The sequence below is a fragment of the Anser cygnoides genome, unplaced genomic scaffold, assembly GCF_040182565.1.
Source record: "Anser cygnoides isolate HZ-2024a breed goose unplaced genomic scaffold, Taihu_goose_T2T_genome scaffold_71_1, whole genome shotgun sequence".
NCBI classification, from domain to species: domain Eukaryota; kingdom Metazoa; phylum Chordata; class Aves; order Anseriformes; family Anatidae; genus Anser; species Anser cygnoides.
Genome location: NW_027103085.1, coordinates 436,152 through 462,130, shown reverse-complemented (window position 1 = coordinate 462,130; position 25,979 = coordinate 436,152). Strand labels below are relative to the sequence as shown.

Sequence of the window (25,979 nt, the reverse complement as noted above, 5' to 3'; positions counted from 1 at the left end):
TCCCCCAGACACAGTTATGGATACTATGACCAGGACTAGAGGAGCCCTGCCTCTGGCCAGCCAGAGGAAAGGGATAACCAGATTTACTGGACTGTGTGGATCTGATGGCCTGGCACATCAGATCCACAGAAGTATAAGGCTTTAGTAGATATCTGTGTGCAGTGTACCCTAATGCCATCAGGCTACCGAGGGGCAGAACCCATCTGCATTTCTGGAGTGATGGGGGATCCCAGCAGTTAACTGTATTGGAGGCTGAAGTGAGTCTAACTGAGACTGAGTGGAAAAAGCACACCATTGTGACTGGCCCGGATGCTCCGTGCATCCTTGGCATAGACTACCTCAGGAGAGGGTACTTCAAAGATGTAGTGGGTTTACGTGGCAAGGTTGTGGTAGCAGGGGAATGCAGGGGTGGCTTCTGTGAAAAGAGTACAGAAGCTGCCCCATGTTAAATAAGGGCCAGTTTCAGCCAGCTCCAAAGGGACCTGCTGCTGGCCAGAGCCGAGCCAGGGGGAGGAAAGGGACAATCGGGTTTATTGGAAAGTGTGGATTCGATGGCCTGGCACGTCAGATCCACAGAAGTATAAGGCTTTAGTAGACACTTGTGCACAATGTACTGCAATGCCATCAAGCTATAAAGAGGCAGAACCCATTTATATGAATATTTATATTATCCAGAACATTATTATTACTATATATATTATATATATATATTACATATAGAGAGACTATATATATTTGTATTATCCAGAACAGCTTGTTCTGGATGCCATCTCCAAGCCATTGGAAGAGAAGAAGGTTATGAGGAGTAGTCAGCATGGATTCACCAAGGGGAAATCGTGCTCGACCAACCTCGTTGCCTTCTATGATGGCATCACCAGCTGCGTTGATGGAGGGAGAGCAGTGGATGTCATCTACCTTGACTTTAGCAAGGCTTCCGATACTGTCTCCCACGACGTCCTGCTAGCAAAGCTGAGAAAGCGTGGGATAGACGAGTGGACGGTAAGGTGGGTTGAGACCTGGCTGACCGGCCGAGCTCAGAGGGTGGTGATCGGCGGCGCAGAGTCCGGCTGCAGCCCTGTGACTAGCGGTGTTCCCCAGGGGTCGGTGCTGGGTCCGGTCTTGTTCAACATCTTCATCGCCGACCTTGACGAGGGAATAGTGTCCACCCTCAGCAAGTACGCCGATGATACAAAGCTGGGAGGAGTGGCCGACACGCCAGAAGGCTGTGCTGCCATTCAGCGAGACCTGGGCGGGCTGGAGAGCTGGGCAGGAAGAAGCCAAATGAAGTTTAACAAGAGCAAGCTAGAGAGTCCCATGTCTCAGCGGCTCCCAAAGCCTGACAGAGAGAACTCCACCTGGGTCGCCAAATTGACGCGGTCAGAACTTAATAACCAAAGTTATTAAGCAGGTATTCTTTATTATGGTGCTGGGTGTGGGGGGGGATTGCTCCACCTAACACACACACACACACACCAAGGGTTACTGCCAGTGTGCTTATATTAATGGGATATATACATATTCATCTCACTTCCCTGTAAGTCTCTTGCATATTCTTCAGGTCTCTGAAGAATCATTAACATAGATTCCCGCCCCTTTTCGCATGTGTGCTAGAGTCCTTGGGTGGTTGTCAGGTGTACTCTGGTGGTGTTTTGATGAAGGCCAGAAGTCTTCCTTGCTGCTAAACGTCTGACCCTTTCTTTCTTTGACAGACTTCAGCAGTCCAAGCCAGTTTTTGCTGCTTCTATTATCTATGTGCATACATTCTTTTACTCCCTTATCTTTAGTGTCATCCTGTCCTTGTGGTTAACATACAGCTGTGTTAGCTAAGACCTGCAAAATCAACATCCTTTATCTTGTTCCCTGTCTCAATAGGTATCCAAGATCCCTATATAGGGAAGGCTTATATAGCATGGGAATTTTGTGGGAGACCTATGCCTTATCTGGAGTGTCATTTGGGTACACAGCCTTTGCTGTTTGGAAAGGCATCATTTATTTATACAATAAAGCAAATTAATCTATCCCATTGAATTAGAGTACATTTTGATATTGTCACTTAAATCTAGATATCAATATGAATGATCTGTCTGTCAGCTAGATGTCTGAATTTCCATTATAGTGAATGGACATGAGACTTATTTAGTCACAGACTAAGCCAAACATTTTTTGTCATTTGAGATACCATAGGATAATGCAGCTGGCATCTAGCTACCTCTCTAGAAATACATGAAAATGTGTGGATCCTGTCATATCTGCCAGCTCCATTCAGAAGTCTCAAATCTGACATTCATTTCCTCCCCCTGGATTCACTGAATATATCAACTAAGAGATAAACATACGTATCTAAACATCCCCTGAAATGCTCTGGGACACTGTAGGTGTTCAGATGAGGCAGATAAACTTGACATAGGAGACCCATGTCCTTAGTAGCAGTGTGAAGGCTAGTAGGAGGTCCTAAGGCAATTTTAAAAGTGCTAAATGCCCATTTAAGTAATTTGGACAATGCCTGTTTAAATAATTCAGTCAAAGCCTAGGTCTCTGGTGACTTAAAAACAATCAGAGACTCTTAGCATCTGCTTAGCCACTTGTATGTTGACACCTCAGTTCTGGTCTACCAACCTGGAGCTGAACTCCATCCAGTTATATCATTAACAGTTAAAAAAACAAAACAAAACAGACATTAACCACCTAGGAAACACCTTTTGTAATCAAAGCCTATGTCCTATATGTCTAGTTATGACTGATAAAATAACGTGTCTCTACTTCTTCATCCAATAGTACAGTTATTTTTTTCTTCAAGGAGTACTGAATTTTGAAGTTTCTTCAACATCTCTCAGTTGTAGGCAATTCAAGTAGTGAAGTTTCACATAAGAGCAGCCCTGAAGAGAAGGACCTGAGTGTGTTGGTTGATGAGAAGCTCAGCATGAGCTGAAAACGTGTGCTTGCAGCCCAGAAAGACAACTGTATCCTGGGCTGCATCAAAAGAGGTGTGACCAGCAGGTTGAGGGAGGTGATTCTCCCTCTACTCTGCTCTCATGAGATAGTGTGGAATAATTGCCTGAGGTGACTTGGAAATTAAGATGCTATTTACATTTTAAAGAAAAGGTACAGCACTGAAGAAGCTTTCAGGGTGGAGCGTAGCTGCACTACATAGAAGCTCCCTAGGCCTCCAACCATAGATGTTGATCTCACCAAGGGAACTTGGTGTGCTGACTCTAAGAGGAACAGTACGGAGTGTGGAGCAGAGTGGAGACACCGCAGCCAGGCTCTGTGATAAGATGGGAACTTGACTGTTCTTGTGCACACTGGAACAGATAAGCTGCACATTTGCTACCCTGAGCCAACGGCCTGTCATGTTTTTGACAAAATGCTGTACTTTTGGTGAACTTTGCCCATTATAATATCATTATAATACCAAAACACACCTCCACCCCAAAAGCTACCCACCTCCAAGGTGTAACCACACCTCACTGAGCATGCACTTTAATTTTTTTCTAGTTTATACCTTTAAAAGCAAAGTGAGAAAATTTAACACCAATCATAACAAAGGTATGCATGACTAGAGTCACTCAAGCTCCACCTAAAAGATAGAAAATGATATAAATTAGCTTAAGGGAGAGAGGATGTTAGGGAAGATACCATAATATAAGGAAAGATACCTTCTGACTTCTGGGATCAGTTGATGGGCTGAGCCTCTCTTCCCCTGCACTGGGACACCTTTGGGTAAGATTTGAACAATTGGTTATACCAAGTGCATCCCCAGGAAACTTAGAAATCTCTATAGAGGAGCTTCATATCTTTTAACGTGTTTATAGCCAGGCTGTGTTACTCATACTTTTCATATTTGTATGTGCTTTACAGACAGTGAATTTATCACCTGCAATTCAAAGAACCTGTGTACCCATTGCTTTAATAAATTGCACTACTCAGTAAATCTAGCCGTGGTACTTCTCATTGAACATGACCAAACTCTTTTAAGTGTGGCTGTGGTAGTTCATGGAATGCGAAAAGACTGAGGGTGTATTATGTTATTTGTGAATCTGTAATCGTGATAGTTCAGAACACTGAACGTGGCTTATAACGGCTAATTGGACATCCTTCCCAATTACTTTAACCTTTAACATGAGCTCTGGATCCCCCAGCACAAGGACATGGAAGTATTAGAACAAGTCCAGAGGAGGGCCACAAAGATGATCAAGGGGCTGGAACAGCTCTCCTATGAAGGCAGGCTGAGGGAGTTGGGGTTGTTCAGCCTGGAGAAGAGAAGGCTCCGGGAAGACCTTAGAGGGGCCTTCCAGTACCTAAAGGTACAGGAAAGCTGTACCTGGCATACTCTGGTGGTGTTTTGATGAAGGCCAGAAGTCTTCCTTGCTGCTAAACTTCTGACCCTTTCTTTTTCCTTTTTCCCTACAGGAAAGCTGGGGAGGGACTCTGTCATGGAGCGGAGTGATACAGCAAGGAGCAATGGTTTTAAACTAAAAAAGGGTAGGTTAAGATTAGATATTATAAATAAATTCTTTACTGTGAGGGTGGTAAGGCACTGGAACAGGTTGCCCAGAGAAGTTGCAGATGCCCCATCCCTGGAAGTGTCCAAGGCCAGGCTGGATGGGACTTTTATCAAACTGATCTAGTGGGAGGTGTTCCTGCCCGTGGCAGGGGGGTTGGAATTAGATGATCTTTAAGGTCCCTTCCAATCCAAACCATTCTATGATTCTATGACTCCTTGGGCAGCTGAGCTTGCACTGGATTGGACTTATGGTTCACCAATGATGCTAAAAACTTTTCTGATATTGACTGTGGATAAACCAAAGTGCCTATCTCCTGTGACTCACTAACAGCTGCTCCGTGTCAGTTGAAACTGCTTGCCTTTTGCTTGCTTTTTATTCTTTAAAATGTGTGGCTCCCATGCTTTCAAATAGCATTTTATAGCTGAATTAGGTGAGGCTTTGCAAGAAACTTCAATCGGAGACATACACAACCTAGAAATGTAGTAGCTTTTGTTTGATAAGTATGAGTTAGCATTATTTACATAAGCACTAAAGTGGTTGGTATCAGGTCAAGCAATAAGTAAGGCAAGGTGGATGTATTATCCTAGGTGCTCAGTTCTCTGTCTGTAGTAATTTTGGTGTATTTACAAGCTGTTTACAGTCTCTGTCAGATAAGTGTTAATACTCAGTGATATTAAATACTTTAAATACAAAATTATGAGATTTGAAGGATTTTGTTCTACAGACATTTTTCCCCCCAAATGGGTACAAAGGAATGCATAATCACTTTCATTCCAACATTAAACAATTGGCGGGATACTCAAATGCAGAAGGCAAAAATGAACTGTTTGAGCATATGTATAAAGCTTTTGTGTAGTCTGCAGCGATTGGGCACATCCTCAGAATATTTAATCTGCTGCTTTTTTCTTTACCTGTTCTGTGTGATTTGACTAATTCCACCACTCGTCAAGCTTAATGTGCTTGTAAATTTGTTTTATACAAAGTATTAGTCAGTCATGTACAGATACTTGCTTCAGATCTTGAGTTCCCGAGTAGTCAAATGCCCTATTTTTCTTTAGAAGCATTTAATACACTATAGAGGTACAAATTGGGATCATAGCCTTTGATTTCCAGTGGATCTGACAAATACAGGGTTCTCTCAGTTTCATTCATGTCATTGAACTTAAAATTGATTTCCCTAAAACTGAGAACTACAATGAAACTTCCAGATGTAAAACTTCTCTTCCAAAAATTTAATCTAGTAGACAAATGCTACTGCTGGGGATATAGCAACAAATAACTGAGCATGGACAGAGTAATTCCAATCACATAATTTAAAACCAAATTACAGTACTGATATAATACTGAGCCAGAAGGACATATGGTTCTCTCCCTGATAGAACAATAGAGTCAAAGCTGAAATGTTTTATGAACAGATAGGCCAAACCTTGACTATGTTTATTCAGATAGAAGGAAGTTTAGAAACTTTGTATGTCTGGTGCTACCTTACTCACAAATTAGTCTACTAAATTTCCTTGGTCTCAGTGGGAGAAGGCTCAAATTGCACAAGAAATTGTAACATATTTAGGTTTTAAAATTTTAAAGGGACAGAGACAGTTAAGTAATGAAAGGAAAGAAGCTATTTGCCAACTCCCAGAACCTTGGAATACTCATTTATGGCTTTCCTGGGAATGGTGGGATGGTGCCGCATACAGATTCCTAATGACGGATTGATGGTGAAAACTTTATAAGAACTATTGAAGTTATCCAAAGGCCCCCTTCAGTGGACCAATGAAAGTTGAAATGTACATATTCAGCTTAAAAAAGGTTTGATGAAAGCCCTGGATTTAGAGCTGCCTAATTTAGAAAAGCCTTTTGAACTGTTCACCTGTGAAAGGCAGGCTGTAGCCCTCAGTGTCCTGACCCAACGCTTGGGGGAATATAAGCGAGCAGTGGCATACCTTTCCAAGCAATTGGATCCAGTAAGTCAGCAACAGCCTGGATGCCTGAGAGCAGTGGCTGCTACAGTATTGTTAATACAAGAAGCCCGGAAGCTCACCATGGGACAGAAAATAACTGTTTATGTTCCAGACATGGTAACTACAGTGTTGGATCAGAAGGGGGAACATTGTCTCTCCCCTAGCAGAATGTTAAAGTATCAGATGGCACTGACAGAACCAGATGATGTGACCCTCAAGACTAGAGCTGTGGTCAACCTTGACATGTTTCTCTCAACTTGACATGAAAAAAGTAAACCGGAGCTTGATTGCTTCAAATGTGTAAACATCTGGACTGAATCAAAATATGCCTTTGGAGTAATGCATGCACATGGAGCCATGTGGAAAGAGAGAGGACTACTGTCTGCACAAGGGATAGAGATAAAGCATAAGGAAGAAATTTTGAGTTTACTTGAGAGTATACAAATCCCTTTTGCTATAGCTATTATGCATTGTAAAACTCACCCATCGGGGTGAACCACCCCAAAAAGAGGAAATAAAGCTGTCTGATTTAGCTGCAAAACGGGCTACAGAAAAAGGCATGGAAAAAGAAGTACTAGCTATAGTGCCAGAGAAAAGAGTTTCTCTCCAGAAAAACCCTATTTATGATAAGCAAGATTTAAGATTAACTGAAACTTTAAAAGTGAAAAACTGGCAGAATGGATGGGCAGTTGCACCCTCAGGTCTAGTAGTGGTATCCTATTCCCTTATGAATAGTCTAGTGAAAGAAGGACATAATGCTGTGCACTGGGAAACAGAAAATTTGCTAAAGCATTTACAGAAGTTATTTATTAGCAGGAATATGGCAAAGACTATTAGGCCAGTCACAGAGAGGTGTGAAATATGTTGTAGGAATTATCAAAAAACACAGAATAATATTCAATTTGGAAAAACTACTGAGGGGCAGGCACCTGGAGAGTATTGGCAAATAGACTTTACTGAATTGCCAGGAAAAGGGGGGCTAAAGTATTTGTTGGACACATATACAGGTTGGCCTGAGGCTTTTCCATGTTGTACCAGTAGGGCAAAAGTAGTAAAAGCTTTGTTAAAAGAGGTAATCCCGAGATTTGGAATACCTTTGGGAATGTCATCAGATAGAGGTCCACATTTTATAGCCAAGGTAGTTACTGAGATAAGCAGACTATTAGGTATTAGTTGGGATCTGCATACCCCCCCCCTCCCCCCCAGGCCCCAGTCTTGTGTCAGAGTAGAAAGAATGAATCATTCTCTCAAGAGTCAGTTAGGCAAGCTGTGTGAATGTGGATCATACGGGAAGAATTATGATAGACTTGAATGAAATTTGTCAGCAGACCAAAATTTTACACAAGGTTCAAGGGGATGATACATCATTTGGAATTTTTAAAATGTGGAATTGGATGACTTCCTGGTTGTTTGATTTAAAGTTATGGATGAATAAAATTTTAGCTGTAGTAATTGCACTATTGATTCTTTTAGTTTGTATATATGTATTAGTCCAATGTACCTACAACTGCTGTTCAAAGTTAATGAACTGGAAAAGACAATATTATTGGATACAGGAATTATTTGTTAATCATCTTTTGTTATGGCTGTATGCATATAATTGCTTCTATAACGATACAATGTTATGTTTTAATTGCTGCTCTAACCTCTGTTGGAATTTACAGCAAACTAATATGAGGGTTATAGCTTGCTCACTACAAACCTTCAAAAGAAAAGGACAGATTGATACCAAGCCAAAAGGACATATGGTTTTCTCACTGATGGAACAGCGGAGTCAAATCTGAACTGTTTTATGAACAGATAGGCCAAACCTTTACTATGTTTAGTTAGATAGAAAGAAATTTAGAAACTTTGCATCTCTGGTGCTACCTTACTCACTAATTAGTCAGCTTTATCTGTAAGAACATTCAGACTAGAATCTCAGAATGGGGGCAAGATGACCCAGGTATGGAGGATGTGTCTGAAAAGAGGGAACTCATGGTACGCATCTGTCCTTCGATGTGTAAATGACTTAGCTAAGTATGCAGGCTTAAGGTGAAACAATAAGATAAGAAAAAAGAAGATGGTCTGAGCATGCGCAAGAACTGGCTTCAACTAGCGAACACAGAACACCATGAGGAAGACGACCTCCAGAAGACTCCGAAAGACCACTGGTAGAAATTAATGTGCATGCGTCAGGGATATTTACATACTTTAATGTGTTCCGGGAAATAGTGTGAATATGTTAATTATTTCTGGGAAATCTAATGAATATGTATGTTCTGATTGCATATAACCTTTGTAGCTTGAACAGCTCAGCGTGCACACTAGGTGGAGCAATCCCCTGTGCGTTCGGCACTGCAATAAAGAATGCCTGCTTTCTAAAACTCCAAATTATTAGAGAGTTTGATCAACTGGCTTTTACGGTATCAACACTTGAGCCAAGTCGTTCAAGTTGCATTTGTTTTGGCATGTTAGGGCATGAACTTGTACTTCTGCAGTCATGCATGTCAGTTGGGATCTGGTGTGAAGCCCCTATCTCATCAAAGAGAAATCCATGGAGGTTTACATAGAAACCACATCCAATGCAGGAAGTCTCAGAGCTAAAATTGCTGGGAACTGAGGAAATATTATATTCTTGCCCTCTTCTTATATTCTTCCCTGGGTGTCTGCTTTTGGGACAGCATACTGGATTGATTAAATGGACTTTTAGTGTGATCTGGCACAGCTGCCCTATCAGCACATGCATTTGTAAAGAGAAAATATTAATGTTGAAGGCTGGGCCTCTCCTCATCCTTATTCCATCCCTACAGCAGTTTTCATAAATTTCCAAGAGCAGTTCATTGTCCATTTCTCCTCTTCTTTGGACAGGTAACAAGTTGGAGCAATTCTTAGCTATTTAACAATCTATCATAGACCACATGACTGTGGTCATAGTGTGGTGGGTTAGCCGTGGCAAACAGCAAATGCCTACCCAGATGCTCACTTAATCCCATTTCTCAGTGGGATGGGGAAGAATATATGAGAAATATATGAGAAAGCTCATGAGTCTAGATAAAGACAGGGAGATTGTTTACCAGTTACGGTCACATGCAAAACAGACTCAATTTGGTGAAAATTAATTTAATTTATTGGCAATTAAAATTGTTTGCAGTAGTGAAAACTATGAACATTAAAACATCTTTCCTTCCCTCTTTCCCAAGCTCAGCTTTGCTCCTTCACTCCAGGTTCCTCTACCCACTCCTTGAGTAGTGAAAGGGGGGGGGGGATATGGTGTGAGAAATATCTCAATAATTTTTTAAGACAGGGTCTCTTGTGAAGCAAATTTATTTGCAATTGCAATGGCAGACATCTTGCAAGCAGGAGCGCACAGCGGAAGTGTATCATAGCCCTATATCCCCTATTACCCAACGCTTGATTCCTCCCCTGTTTCGTCACTGGCTGAGTACTACAGATTCACAACCTACCCGACGCTTGTTACTATGCCCTGCATGTACAGTTTTATTTGACCAACTTTTTATTTTTCCTTTTTTAGAACTGGAGGGGCCCATAATTTCGTAACTTCTTGTTCTTGCTGATTCTGTAACTGCTTGTCTTGTTTTTCTTAGCCATCCTTCTTATTTTGGGACAGTGGAACCTTCCACTGCCCCCTTATCTACTTAACATACCCCCCCACTGTTATGCCCGAGCAATCACTGTTGAATATGCAAGGCTAGTGCATCACTAACAAAAAACACTTTTGAGACAGGGAACAAGATAAAGGATGTTGATTTTGCAGGTCTTAGCTAACACAATTGTATGTTAAAGACCCCAAACATAAGGGAGTAAAAGACTGTATGCATAGATAATAGAACCAGCAAGAACTGGCTTGACTGCTGAAGTCTGTCAAAGATAGGAAAGGTCAGAAGTTTAGCAGTGAGAAAGACTTCTGGCCTTCATCAAAAGACCACTAGAGTACGCCTGATGACTGTGAGAAACTAAGTTGTGTTTCTGCAGTAGAGAACTAATTTTCTGTATTCCAAGGTAGTTGTGTAGTCATAATAAGGAGAAATGCTAAGTAGATAAGTGGACAGTAGAAGGCCTCACTGTTCCAAAATAAGGTAGAAGACTGAGAAAAACAGGATGAGCAGCGTGGGAACAGTAAAACAAAGATCAAAGGTTCTCAAAACATAAGAAAGGGAAAAAAAAAAGGGAAAAAGGAGAAATTAAAGGGTTAAAAAAAAAGAAAAATTGTACATATATGGTATAGTGGAGCATCGAGTAGCTTGTGAACCTGTAGTACTCAGCCAATGAGGAAACGGGAGGTGATCAGGTGTCGGGTAATAGGGAATAAAAGGTTATGATTTGTTTACTATAATGCGCTCCTAATTGGCAGGACGCCCGCCATTGCAATTGCGAATAAAATAGCTTCACAGAAGATCCTGTCTGAAGAAAATTATTGAGATTTTTCTCACAATTTGGGGGCTCATCCAGGATCTTGTCGCCTGCTGAAGATTTCTTGCCACCACAGACAGGAAGGTGCACCCCGCTGATTTCAGCAGTCCCGTCGGGTGGGTGGGTCATCTCAGTATGGCCGGCAAAGGACCGAGACGGTTAATCTGAAGACAGGCTCTGCGAAGCTCTGGGGAGAAGGGAGGCCAGCACTGACATGCACAGACACAGCCCAGACATAGTCCAGCCTGGATCGGGTACAGGCACAGGGATTACTGCTGATAACCCAGACTGGGAAGCCATGCACGGACCGAGGTAAGGGAAACTTTACCGTATCTTGCCTCGGGTTGGGTTCAGGGAGACTTTTGTGTGGCGTGTGAATGAGAAGCACTTTTAGTGCGAAGTGAGTGTGGAGGTTCTGTAGTCCCGCGAGGGGACGAACGAAGTCCCCTCGGCTGGAGAGGGACGAAGCGAAAGATAGATGAGCAAAAGAGAGTCTTGGGGGTTTGGGCCTTTAGGTGTACGGTACCCCGAGCACGGCGAAGTGAGGTGCTCGGCAGTACACCCCACCTCTGTCCTAATCCTAGGTGAAGGTGTGTGGTACTCTGTGGGTAGTAAAATCCACAACAGCACATCAGGAAGAGATGGGGATTAAGGGTTCCGAGAGTCAGCAGGGTGGGGGCGGAGACCCCAGGATTGTGCCTAAAGATAGTCCTTTGGGGAGAATGATAAGGATTTGGAAAAAAAATCAAAAACTAGGGAAAAAGATTTTTTTTAAAAAAAATTTAATGGTTAAATATTGTGTAATTGTCTAGCCTAAAAAGCCAATAAAAGGAACTTCAGTATTTTGGCCAAAATAAGGGTCTGATGAAAATTCAGGCTTTAAATTTATATGTAAGCAATAAGACTCCTTTTTTCGGAGGAGGAATCAAGTTATGCTCCCTATAATCCTAATATTGCACTGGAGGCAACGGCAGCTGCTCCAGGAAGGGAGACAGGGACTGCAATTGACGCTGTCCCTGGAGAAGTTGCGCTGGGGAGCACGGAGCAGCGGGAGCGGAGGTGGGGGGGGTCCCGGTGGGGCCTCAGGGACGTGCAGGGGCGACACAGGGCCAGTACCATTCCCCCCTTACCAGCAGAGAGGTTAGGAGTTTTAAGAAGGAAATGAAATCTTTAACTGAGGGCCTAGCAGAACAGTCAAATCCGTTTCTAAGGCCTAATTTGCATTCCTGGGGAGGAAATGTCAATCTTGAGTATGTTATTCACTGGAGAAGAATGTTTAGGAGGGGAATGATTCGGCAGGCAGCTATGCAAGAATGGGAAAGAACTAACGCCCCCACTGGACCGAGAGTAATTCCGATAGAGCAGAAATATCTGCTTATCCAACTGAAATAGTAACAACCCACAACATAGAAATCATATGAGAGACTCAGGGTCAGAATTAGGAAGTACTTGGGGATGAATCCTGAGGACCTGGTAGCCCAAGGGCTCTTTAAAGTTCATTTTGTGATTAAAGCCTGGCCAGATATGCAGAAAAAGCTCCAGAAGGTGGGAGGATGGAGTGAACTAGTGTTCACTAGAGTGAACTATGGAGTAAGTAGTATGAAGGTGTATGCCAGGAGGGGAGATGAGAAGGAAAAGCAGAGAGTGAAACTAATGGTATTCACAGCGTACTGGGTAGTGAGGCAGAGGGTTGGAGATAGAGGGACTTTGGGAGGAGTCGGGCCCAGGATGGAAAGGAGAGGAAGAGAGATGAAGGAATGGCAGACAAGGAAAGCTACCTGTGTTGCAGCCTAAATCCTAGCAGGGACAGGCTTTGAGAAGATGTTTTAAATGTGGCCAGACCGGCCACTTCAAATAGGAGTATCCGGAGTGGAAGAAGGAGGAGAGATTGCTGTTATAAATTCAGAATAGGGGAGTCGGGACTTCTCAGAAAGCTAGTTCCCTGATAAATGAAAAAGTGTACCTCAAGGGTTCCTCAAGTGTACCTCAATGGGAATTACTCTACAATTACTGGTGCAGGCAAAACAGACTTAGCAAAGGAAGATTAATATAATTTATTACCTATTGCTGACAGGCTGGAGCCGTGAGAAACAGAGAAACAAGCTGGGGGCACCTTCCCCCATTCACTCTCTTCCACCTCTTCCCTGCCCTGAGTGGTGCAGGGGGGCTGGGAGTGGAGGCTGCTGTCAGTCCGTGGTGCTTCATTTTCCCCACTCCTTCATGGTCCAGAGCTAGTCCTGGTTGGAGAATCTGTCAATTAATTCTTCCAAATGTGAAGCAGAGGTCTCTTTGTCAGGGTCAGGAGTAATACTAGCCCTTCTACTGCTTCTGGGGGACTACCCAACAGAAACTGGGGCAGCAGTCCTCCTAGGGACCTCTTTTCTTGCTGCTGTATCTTTCCACAGTTCACGTACCCGAGCAGCTAGGGCCGAGGTCAGTTCACTGTCCCACTTCCTCATATCTTCCCCATAGTCACGTAAATAAAACCACAAGGTACCCCGTGGTGTGTGTCCCGGATTCTCCCTTGCTTGAGCTGGAGAATGCTGGCATTAATGGCTGAAAGATTCTTCCATCTAGGTGAGGAGGAAGTTATGTGTTCTTTTAACCGTTGGGACAGTCTCTCCACGGCTGAAATGCAGGCCCGTACTTGGGCAGAGAGATTTTCTTCATATTTATGAAGCTGGTTCGACACAGTATCCACTGGTGGCCCCATCCCCTCATCCCAATGAATTCTTGCCAGCGTACTGGCATGTGATGATGGTGCACTCCGCACCAATTTACGCCACATGGATGTTGTGCACTGGACTTCATCGGGATCTTGAGGTGTCTGTTCATTGTCTAAATCACTATAAATCATCTCCAGCACAGCTAATTCACGCAGATGCTGGAGACCTTTCTCCATGGTGGTCCACTTGCCTACTTGATATACAATATCTTCCTTATGGGGATACCTTTCTTTCACAGCTGCCAGGAGTCGCCTCCAGAGGCTGACAACCTGTCTCTCTCTCCCAATTACTCTGTCAATGAGCCTTTCTCTAGAGAGGGATCCCAGCTGCTTGGCTTCACTGCCTTCTAATTGTTGGCTATTGGCCCCAGCATCCCAGCATCAAAGCAGCCAGGTGAGGATGTGCTCACCTGGATGACAACTGAAATCCTTTCATATTTCTCACAACTCACTCAGGGATAGGGATCGAGTGGTTTCTGATTCATTTATGATTTCCATCTCTTCTCCCTGATGTTGTTGTGATGACGCTGCTTTAGAGCTGCCTGCCTTTTCCCCTTCTCCCTCCTCCTTAGGAGGAGCTTCTTCCCTTACTAAATGGGCTGACTGCCATTTCCATTGTTTTGTCTTGACTATAGGAGCGACTGATACCACAGATGGTTGGTCCTCTGGGGTGGTCACAGTGTGTGTTATCTCGTCATTGAATTCAGAAACTTCCCCATCCCCTTGAGGGTGATGGGCAGTGTTAATTGACATTTGATAGGCATAAGCCAGACCTCAGAAGAGTGCAGCAAGCTGGTGGAGTTCTCTGGTATTGCCAGGGTCAGGGCATACGTCTTTCAAACATTCTACCAGTTTTTTTGGAGTTTGCACTTGTTCACGAGTGAAGTTAAGAACCATCGGAGGAGAAAACCGTGACAGGTACCTGCCCATATCCCCCCACACACCTTGCCACCCACAACTACTTTGTCTCAGGGCAGGTCCTTGGATGATATTCTTAATAAATTGTTTAACCTTAGGGAGGAAGAAAAAAACTAGAACTAGTAATAGGAGGATGACATCCGACCAAGGATATTCAGGATACTCAAAGGCTGCTGCAATTAGCCCACAGGGAGAGAAGAAGAAGGCACCACCCCCGATGTTATTCAAAAATTGACTGCTCGGGGAGAAAAAGAAGGCGGTGTAATTCTTAATATTTCCAAAAAGATAATCTCCAGGAGACCAGAATGATAACAATGCAGGGCCTGAGTACCAGACGAAACTGAAGGCCAGCATGTTACAGCACAGCATGATAAAGAAACCAAACACAGATTTTAACACGTTCTCTGATCGGATATAGAGGAAAAAAGAGAACAGAGAATGGACTACATACCACATAGTCACACAGAAAAATATTAACAGCAAACCGAACATTGTGACTAGCAAGTATGTTAGCTGTAAATACTTTAATCAATTCTACTGTTATCTCAACCCTTGAGCCCCATGTTGGGCACCAAAAAGGACTGTGGTGGTTTTACTCGAGTGGGCAGCCGAGTTCCACCACGGCCGCTCTCTCACTCCCCCCTCCTCAAAGAGGAAGGGGGAGAAAATACGGCACAAAGAGCTCGAGGTTTGAGATCAGAATGATTTAATTAAAGGGAAAGGGAATGGGGAGAAAAAGAAACAAAAGAACCAAGGCCGCGTGGAAGCACAGAGAGAAAGGGAAAAAAGTTATTCTTTACTTCCCATCAACGAGCGATGTTCAGCCACATCCTGGAAAGCAGGGCCTCAAAACGCGTAGCAGTTGTTCAGGAGGACCGCCCCCTCCCCCACGAGAGCCCCCCTTTTATTGCTGAGTGTGACATCAGGTGTCATGGAATATCCCTTTGGTTGGTTTAGGTCACCTGCCCTGGTGATGTCCCCTCCCCATCACTTGCCCACCCCCAGCCTGCTGGCTCTTGGGGGCTTGGAGGGAGTCCTGAAGCTGTGCCAGTACTATGCAGCAATAGACACAACACTGGAGTGATACCAGTGCTGTTCCAGCTACGAGTGCAGAGCACAGCACTGTGTGGGCTGCTGCAGGGAAAGGTGACTCCATCCCAGACAGACCCAACACAAATGCTTGAAAAAGGTGTGTCATCACTCTGGCAATTCCAAAGAGACACAAATCACTGCAGCGTGCTGGGGTTTGGCCTATGCCTATCAAGCTGCTATCAATGTTACTATAAACCTAGTGACAGACCCTGCGGCCACTCCAAGTCCTGTGACAAGCCCAATGGCCACTCCAACCCCTGCAGCCACTCCAACCCCTACGATGGACCCTGCGGCCTGTCCAGCTCCCGTGGCCTCTCCAGCTCCCGCGGCCTCTCCAGCTCCCGCGGCCTCTCCAGCTCCCGCAGCTGCTTCAGCTCCCACGGCCACTCCAGCTCCCGTGGCCACTCCAGCTCCTGCAGCCACTCCAACCCCTGTGACGGGCCCTGCGGTTGTTCCAGCTCCTGTGACAGGCCCAGCGGTTGTTCCAATCCCTATGACGGGCCCAGCGGTCATCCCAGCTCCTGTGACGGGCCTGGCGGTTGTTTCAACCCCTGTGGCTGGCCCAGCATGTATTCCAACCCCTGTGGCAGGCCCTGTGTCTGGGTCAGAGAAATGAGCTGTAGCAGTGCAAGTTGCCCCTTTAGACAAGGTGAAAAAATGGTATAGAGGCTCAGGTCATTTAGAACGCAGACAGTCTTCTGCTAGGTCTAGGTATAGAGAAGACAAGGCTGGGCAATCAAAGGTGCAGGAGGATGAAGATGAAGATGTCGAAAAAGCAACAGTAACTACCCGAAACCTATACCAGCGTGAGCTATGAGATGTGCGAAAAGATTTTGGTCGCTGCATAGGTGAGCAGCTTGTCACCTGGCTGCTCCGGTGCTGGGACACCGGAGCCAATTGTGTGGAATTAGAGGGCAGGGAAGCCAGGCGGCTGGGATCCCTTGCTAGAGATGCAGGCATTGACAAAGCAATTGGAGATGGAGCACGATCTCACAGCCTCTGGAGGCGCCTCCTGTCAGCTGTGAAGGAAAGGTATCCCTTCAAGGAAGAACTTGTATGTCTACCAGGCAAGTGGACCACTATGGAGAAGGGAATCCAGTACCTGAGGGAATTAGCCGTACGGGAGGTGATTTATAGGGACCTAGACAATGAACAGGTATCCACAGATCCAGATGAAGTCAAGTGTACACCACCCATGTGGCGGAAGTATGTACGGAGTGCACCATCATCATATGCCAGCTCATTGGCAGTAATGGCCTGGAAAGACCATGAGGAACCCATGGTGGATAAATTGGCTAAACAACTGCAGCAGTATGAAGAAAGTCTCTCTTCTTCCCAACAGGCCTGCTGAAACCAGGACACAGTCCAACATCACACACCATCTCTTCTGCCCTGAAAGACTGCTGTAACAGATGGAGCCTGAAGTCAGTCATGGACTATGCAAACTCAGTGGACATTCTATATACCATAGATGAAAATGGTGACTAATTATAATGTATTGGGAAGGGTGTAACCTGAGCATGACAAAAATGGTATGGAATAAGGGGTGGATATCTGTCCTGGTTTCAGCTAAGACAGAGTTAATTTTCCTCCTAGTAGCTGGTAGGGTGCTATGTTTTGGATTAGGATGAGAAGAATGCTGATAACATGCTGATGTTTTAATTGTTGCAGAGCAGTGCTTACACCAGGCCAAGGACTTTTCAGCTTCTCGCTCTGTCCTGCCAGCGAGCAGGCTAGGGGTGCAGCAGGAGCTGGGAGGGGACAGACCCAGGACAGCTGACCCAAACTGGCCAAAGGGGTATTCCATACCATCTGACATCATGCTAAACAATATATAGGGGTGGCTAGCCGGGGTGGGGGGACCGGCTGCTCGGGGATAGGCTGGGCATCGGTCAGCGGGTGGTGAGCAATTGCATTGTGCATCACTTGTTTCGTACACATTATTAGTAGTAGTACTATTGTCACTGTTATTATTATTATTTTCCTGTCTTAATAAACTGTCTCTATCTCAATCCACAGGCTTCATTTTCCCGTTTCTCTCCCCCATCCCAGAGAGGGAGGGGGGAGGGTAAGCGAACGGCTGTGTGGTGCTTAGCTGCCGACCGGGTTAAACCACAACAGAAGCACTGTGGCCACCCTCATGAGGAAACCCTAGGCCCCTCACGGCAGGGAGGAGGGGAGGGGAAAGGCAGATGCTCACTGTCCCAGGGCCTGGTGGCCTACATTTTGAGAACCATCAGACAGACGCCTGCCATCTAGCTACAGACCAGCCCACACCACACTTCGTTATAACTGCCAGCAGGATAGGGGGAGACGGCAGTAGAAGAGGAAGGTGAGGGCGCTTGTTAATAGTGATTGGTGGTGGACTGGGTGGAGGATTGCTTGCTCTCCTGTCGCAGTTCGGAATTCACAGTGCGCCTGCGCGTTGACGGAGAGGAGGGCGGTGTCCGGCCCTGTGTTTTGAACGGCTCAATGCGGCGAACTCACAATTTGGCAGGAAGGTGAGGAGGCCTCTATTCTGGTGGTAGAGCTCGTGTAGAGAGGGGGATCCAAATGTGGCAGAGGCAAGCAGGAGGCAGTAACGCTGACGGCGGAGGAGGACAAACGAGAGGAGCAGAGCAGCTGTTCCCGCTACTGCCGCAGAGAAGCTGAGTAGCCTGGTGAGGCAGGAGAGCTGCTGAGGCTGCAATTCCAGCAGTCCTGGTCTGCTCGCCTGGCAGTCCCGAGCTCCTATTCCCCCGGCAGGTGAGTGGCGAACGCGAGTGGGGGGAGAGCGTGCGGCCCATGGCGTGGCTTGGCCTGGCCTGGCCTAGGAATGCCTAGTAATGGGCAGAGTCAGAGGGAGTCGTTGTGAGATGAGCTAGAGCCAGCACTCCTAGCTTTCCCTCCCCTGAGGCTGATGTTATTTATATACTTGTAGTGTTCAGATTCTGTTACCCTTCCTTCTTTGCTGCCTGCCTCGGCGGCTCGCCCGGAAACCGCGGGAACCGGGCGAGAGTGGGGCTGTGGGGCTCTCGGGCTTATGTTGCTGTCTCTCTCCTCTCTTCCCCCTTAGCGCCCCGGCTCCTTAGCAACCCCCGCCCTTCCGGACTTCGGAGGGACTGTTGTCCTCCTCTGGCGCGGTGTCTCTGTATCCATCGCCACCCCCCACCGGAGGGGAAGGATTTCAGCTGCATATTTCCCTCCCCCCTTCTCTCTAGGGAGCTATTGTATTGTGGGCTGGGGCCCACCGAGGCGCTCTCAGCCTCTTTGTCGATAGCGCACGTTGGGGGAGGGAGGCATGCCTCCGCCCTGCCCTTCTTCCCGTCGCGAAAAAACAGGGCGAAAGGGTTGTGAGGGTGGCGGCGGGGCTCGGCTGCGTCACAGCAACTAGAAGGTGTAGCTGGGAAAGTCGCCGCCGTGCTAACGCGCTGGGCTGGCTGCGCTGGGACTGCACGCACCGCTACCTGGGACACCCAGGGCGTATGTGTATGCGCGCGCTCTGCTTGGGCTTTGCTGGATTCCTTTGTCTGTGGCTGCCGCTGCTTTCTCCCCCTCCTTTCTTTCCCCTCTCTCCCAGACTCTAAGAGCTGCTGTAGGTTTGTAGATACTGGACCAACACTTACAACATGGCTGACGCTCTGCCTTGGTTCTCCATTAGGCTCTCCTCCTTCTCTGTCTCTGCCACTTAGTCTCTCCTCCATTGAGGGTTTTGTTTCTTCCCCCTCATCTGCTGTCAAAAAAAAAAAAAAGAGAGAGGAAAAACAATGCACCGTCCTTATTGTGTGCGCGGTGGGATTTCAAGGGTAAGGATCGTCGCTTTGAAAGCTTTCTGCTTTCGTTTTGTTGTTTACAACAAAATGAAACTTAAAATCAGAATGGAGTTGGGAACCTGGCAAGGCCTGGAAGGTGGGCTGGTGGGGGAGAATTGGCTGAGTCCTGCTGAAAGAGGCTAGAGTGGAATGCTTTTATCTTTCTTTTTTTGGTGTGTGTGTGTGTGTGATGTGCCAAATATGCTCGCTGATATGAAATACCACTGTATTACACTTGCAGAAAGATCTAGTGCTGTTCCTTTAACTTTAGGATGTAGTTCAGTATAAGGTATCAACTCACCACAGCTGGAAAAACTTGAGCTAATCATGTTAGAATAGACACTGTGTAGGTAAAAGCAGTAGCTTTTTTGGGGGGAGGGGTGTCTTGGCTTTTCCTGTATCTCCTTGTCAGTATCTTAAATACCTCACAGCTCATAGGAGACAAAACTGGAATTAACAGTTGCTGTGTCTCTTTGCGTTGCTAGTTTTCTGTCACAGATTACTTTGCCCTAGTGATGACGATAGCGCAAAATGAGGTGCCTTTTTCTGTTAAAAGGAGTACTTTTTTTTTCTTTAAAAGACAAAGCATTGTGAACTGAAGTGTGATACTGAACTGCAAGACATTGTGTTTCTGACCTCCTAATACAAGGCAAATGTTCAGTTCAGCACCACCAACCTGTTATTCAGAGCACCTCCTTCTGGTTTCAATGAAAATATCTTTCTGTGTATATACAATATGTTTATAAATATTTTATAACTTATTATATATTAAATGTATTTATATATATATATAAAACTTAAATGGCATAAAGCCCAAATAACATTTGAATGTAGATTTGGGGGGGGGTGTATATCTAGATTTTAACTTAAGGATGAATGCTCAAGGTGCAAAGGATGTGTTGCTTTCTAGATGTGTTACTGTAACTCATAGTAAATGTTTCATTTTCAAAGATTATATTTAAAAAACACAGTCTTTATTCAAAGCACGTACCCATTGATAGTCATCACTATCAATCTGAGCAGTGCCCTAAAGTAATGTTTTAACTCTTTTCATTGGCTGCTTTGCTTTGGAAGCTTCTAGTGGAGAAGCATTGACATAGCGTAATCATTGTTTTTACTGATATAGAAGTAAATAGTTACCTAATTCTAGCATTTAAATGTAGTATCATATATTAATACTCTTTTAATTTGTGACTGTTTTTTCTTCAACTTTTTCCATTCCCATTAACAAGTGTCGATTACCTGGAGGAGAAAATAAATGATAATATTGAGTTTACAACAACATAAAACTTGAATGGAGTCATCCAAATTACATTTTGGAACGTGCATCTATGTTACGGATCCTGAGCAATCTGTAATACTTCTAGATTGTGAAGTCAGAGGGAGAGTCTGTAATTTGATATGTTAGTGGATTTGTGCAGCAGTCTTTTTACTTTCAACAAACTATCCAACAAGGTAATATTTGTAAAACAAACAAACAAAAACACAATAGAACGGTTTGATACTTTGTCATTTGTTATGATAGTGACCAAATGCTGAAATTATTGCTAACTTTCTTATTAAAAGTGTGAAATGACAAGATATGCAGCTCCTCCCTCTAAATAGTCTTTTTGATGCTTAAGCAAGTTATTTTGGATGCAGAACTAAAAATAAAAAATTAGACAAAAACGTACAATTCACCCCCCAAGAATCCATTTAAATAATGGGTTTAGAGTGGAAACATTTCACTTTGAAATAGTCATGATGGTTTTTTATTCTAGTACGCTGTAATTTTCTTGCTAGAGCTTATTTTTTTTGGTAAAGTTCATTTCTACATGTGAGAAAAATCTCAAATAATTTTCTTCAGACAGGATCTTCTGTGAAGCTATTTTATTTGCCATTGCAATGGTGGGCGTCCTGCCAATTAGGAGCGCATTATAGTAAACAAATCATAACCTTTTATTCCCTATTACCCGACACCTGATCACCTCCCCTGTTTCCTCATTGGCTGAGTACTACAGGTTTACAACCTACTCGATGCTCCTCTATACCATATACGTACATTTTTTTTCAACCCTTTAATTTCTCCCTTTTCCCTTTTTTTTTTTTTTTCCCTTTCTTATGTTTTGAGACCCTGTGATCTTTGTTTTACTGTTCCTACGCTGCTCATCCTGTTTTTCTCAAGCCTTCCACCTCATTTTGGAACAGTGAGGCCTTCTACTGTCCACTTATCTACTTAGCATTTCTCCTTATTATGACTACACAACTACCGTGGAATACAGAAAATTAGTTCTCTACTGCAAAAACACAACTTAGTTTCTCGCATACATTATTAGCTTTACAAATATTTATTGTTTATAGCATCTTTGCTATAACTTGTGATTGTGTTCCTTTGAATGATACCTAGAAGGTTTTTCTTCCTGTCTTGGTTATCTAGATGAGTTTGTCAAAAATCAATATTGTTGGTCTTCCTTCGTGTCCCATGGGGAGCTGATCTAGTTGAAGAATCTGCAAAATCTTTGTACCTTTGGTGCCAAGAAGTGAAGACACTCCAATGTTTTGGTCCTTGTGGGTAATTTTAGGCTATGCTTAGCCAAATCAAAAACTATATTATTAGAATTGTTTCTTTCAAAACTGTTTGTTTGCTCATATTGTGAAATGAGGTGGGGGATTGGGGGAAGACTTCAAGAAATGTACAGGCTCTGTGATAGGCATGCTGAGAGATGTTAGAAATAAATTGATTACTTCTTACAAGAAATATTTTTCAGTGAAACTGATCGAAGAACAAATCATGACTGAGTGTAGCACTAAATATTTGTGAAATTTCCAACTGAAATATGAAGTCCTGAAGGTAGCAAACATTTTTGGTCCATCTTATATGTTAATGTTTTCCTATATTTTTCTTATGAAAAGTGTTCTTCTGCTGACTTATCTGTAGCTTTCATTGCTAACTGTTGCCAAGTTGAACTCTGATATGTTAAGATTTGTAAATATCATACTGATACAATAGCTCTTTTAAAGCTGTTTAAATGTAATGCATTATTTGCTTAAATTTTGACAAATGAAACAGCTTTCAATAAGATTGTGTTTTCTGAAGGAGGGTAACAGCCAGTCTTTTTAGACATTAAAGTCTACTGTTGTAAACTTCTTGTGCTCCCCCCCCCCCGTTGTTTGTTAATATGATAACTCATTTTCTGTTTGGGTGGTCAGATAGCTTGTTTCTAATAGGTGCCAGAGATTTTTTGTTTTCATTGTATTAGTACTCTTCGGAATTTGGTAAGCTTATAGTTTGAAGGCAAACAGTGACCTTTCTTGATATTGCTTTTCCTAATTGGTACTTTCTCCATATCAAGATGAGGCCCACTTGCTATCCAAAGCAAATGCTGCCTAGATGTCATCATACCACGTGACATAAAGGAATGGGGAATGTGACCTTTCTTATATGAACATCCAGACTGTTTCCATATACATCTCCATGACAAAGACAGGTGTTGAGTTTCTTGAAACAGTGTAGTTAATTTGTATTTTATCTGTGAACAGTGAAAAACAGGCCTGGGATCACTGAAGTAATTTTCAAATAATAATGATATTATTTAACTAAATGTCATACAGTACTTATTACTGCTTTTACTATGTGAGAGTGGTTGGATTTAACTTGATCTAAAATGTGAATTTGGTTATTAGTTTTGTCGTGCAGAATTTAGGAGGTGAATTGATTTAGCTATTGGAGAGGTTGAGGAGAATATCTTTTTATATTTCTTTTATGTAATATATGTTGTAAAACTGCTGTAAGTCCATGTTATGTGATGTTTGACTTGCTTACTTGGGAACTATATATTTCATCAGTTTGTGGATCCATTACAAATTGTTGCCATTAACCGTGGTGACTATATTAGACTTAAATGTTACCTAATTGCATTCTAATATGTGCAGTTATTGCAAGGTGGTTGAAATGTATTGTTGAATTAACTTTTATGTTTTCTTTATAGACAGATCTCCAAGAAAATACTCATTATAAAAGATGAGTTACTGACAATATGCTGTAAACACTTGCAAGTAGGTTTTTATAGTTCTCTCCTCCCCATTAGCTTTTAGTGTTGTTTGTTTTTTTTTTTAATATTAGTGTTGAATGCTCTTGTGCTGTTCAGGGTCTGCGCTTCTAGATAGTGGTGAAAGTAGATCTTAATTTCAAGAGTGGAATCTGTGGATTTCAGCAACTTACTACATCCTTAACATAGATGAGCTGCTGAACTTCAGACCTTCAATTGCAGGTGGTAGTTTGGATAGAGGAGATCTATATTTTTGTTTGTTTTTCATTAATATCACAGTATCACAGATTTCTAGGTTGGAAGAGACCTCAAGATCATCGAGTCCAACCTCCGACCTAACACTAAGTACTCCACTAAACCATATCACTAAGCTCTACATCTAAACGTCTTTTAAAGACCTCCAGGGATATATTCCAGCTGTTTTTATATTGATGACTTCTAGTAGCCTTTTACAGGGAGAACATTTATATCATGGTGACCAGCTGTTGAATCTACTTGACATCTTTGGAGTTGACAAATTAAGTTGATTGAAATTCCCCCCCAAATCACTAACAGGAAGATACAGGAGTATCTTTTTTTTAAAAAAAAAAAAAAAGCTGATCAGAAAATTCTGCCTGTCCGTAGAATATTGCCAGGCTTATTGGTGTTGAAATACCAAGTGACTGTAAATCAGCAGGGGATTGCTGAGACCGGGTTTGAGCAGGAATGTGATTTAATTAACATGCAGGAATGTGAATTGATTAACATGCATATCTTGCTCATCTGGCCAAAGTACAGGACAGTTGTTGGAAATTTGCAGTTGAACAATGGGCCCGGGAACTACAACAAATAAGCGATGTGTGGGGTGAGGCAGGAGCCTCACAGCCTGATGTTTCAAGTAAAGCCAGGAAAGCAACCTGTTTCTGTACCGAAAGTTGGTCTTGCCTCCCCCTTCCTCTTGATCAAACAATGCAACAAGCCTTGCTGAGAGCTAGTCACATGATAAATGACTCGGTCCCACCTGGCCAAAAGTATAAATCTGGTATTCAGAATCCTTTTTTTTTGGGGGGGGTATAGAGGATGAGAACTCCAATTATCAGACGGGTCGACAGGCCTGGACCTCTCTCCTTCCCAAGCAGGGACGCCTCTCGGTAAGACTTTCGCCTCTGACTGTCAGATGTTACCTGGGAAAATATTGATAACTAAAGCGCTAAACTATTAATTTCAGCTCAATTATTGCAGTAAGTGAATTTATCAGTGGCAATCCCGAATCTGTGATATCTGTCACCTTAATAAATTACCTATCTTTACAACTTTGCGAAACTGTCTCAGTGAAAGTCCTTGGCAGGGCTCTGAAACAGGCAAACGTTGACTCTAATAAGTGGCTATACTGATAATCCTTTAGACATAAACCGTTGACCAAGTCTGGGACTAGGACTTGATCCAGCTGCACCTAGGTTCCTCTCTGAGTAGGAGTTTAGAAAGCAAGGGGGTACTTTCTGAACCTTGTGACTCAATGGGAGGGCCTCCCTCATCCATATACCCTTAACACAACAGTATAAAACGACACTGTCATGTGGCACAAATACTCTTTAAAAATCTGACTCTTAAATACTTTTAGAGTTAGGGAGTACACAGGTGTTTGACATGTTTGGAAACTGGAAAGCATTGGGCCCTTATTGGGTAGGGCATTCACAAAGGCTAGCCTTGGATCCCGGAGGTTCATGTCTTAATCGCTGAAGGAAGAAGGTAAAGGCTTCTCTAGAAGTGAATATAAATAGAAATCTTTCTTGGTCCATTGACTGCTGAGGGCACCTCAGGTTACATCTCTTCTGATCTTCTGTTCCACAATCTTGTTAGTAGAAATATACTTTATTGTTACGTGTCAGCCATAAGACAAAGAGCAAGCAACCTCTCTTCTGATTTGTGCGCTGTCTTAACAGTTTGCTTGTTTAAAGTTGGTTGGGGGGGTGGGGGGTTCACTCCTACCCTCAGTTATAGCTGTGTTGGCTTGTATAGAGAGGACAATGAGGCAAACATTATTTCATATGACTAGGGGTGTAGCTGTATTAATAATGGATGAAAAGTACATTTTAAAATGATAACAACTGGAGACAGGATTTTTTGCTGTGAATGAACATCCTATCTGAGGCCTCTGCCCACGCTTATAGGAGACTGTTTGGATGGGGGTATCTAGTTTAAATATGAAGCAGGGATAGGTGGGTTGGCCCTGGCTGGCAGACAGACTCTTACCCAGCTGCTGTTCCCCCACACCCACCCCAGCGGGATGGAGGGGAGAAAATAGGAAGAATAGGAGCAAGAAAGCTTGTAAAGACAGAGTGGTCATTTAACAATTATTGTCATGGGCAGAACAGACTTGGGGTATTTTAACTTAGGGAAATACTTTTTCTCCCCCCTTTTCCCAGGCTCAACCTCACTCCAAATTCCTACCCTTCTGTTGCTGCTTTCTTCTCACACTTTTTTTCTGCTCTGGCATAGATTCTCCACAGGCTGTGCTCCTTTCAGGAATATTTGCACTGGTGTGGGTCTTCTATGGGCTGCAGTTCCTT

The 25,979-nt window shown here is 43.7% G+C and overlaps 2 protein-coding genes across 10 annotated transcripts in view; both read left to right on the top strand.

Moving 5' to 3' along the window:
- Positions 1-25,979, top strand: part of LOC136789574 (uncharacterized) — a 266,555-nt gene that overhangs the window by 100,700 nt on the left and 139,876 nt on the right. The window lies entirely within an intron of this gene.
- LOC136789576 (spindlin-Z) overlaps positions 17,972-25,979 on the top strand; it is a 57,198-nt gene continuing 49,190 nt past the window's right edge. For 2 of the 6 annotated variants that reach the window (XM_066989653.1, XM_066989647.1), the window contains exon 1: positions 17,972-18,356. The gene's annotated coding sequence lies outside the window, so the exon portion shown is untranslated. Of the gene's footprint in view, positions 18,357-18,878; positions 19,397-21,753; positions 21,950-23,370; positions 23,438-25,979 lie in introns of those variants that run through there. The other 4 variants (XM_066989648.1, XM_066989649.1, XM_066989651.1 and 1 more) reach the window with 4 other exon arrangements.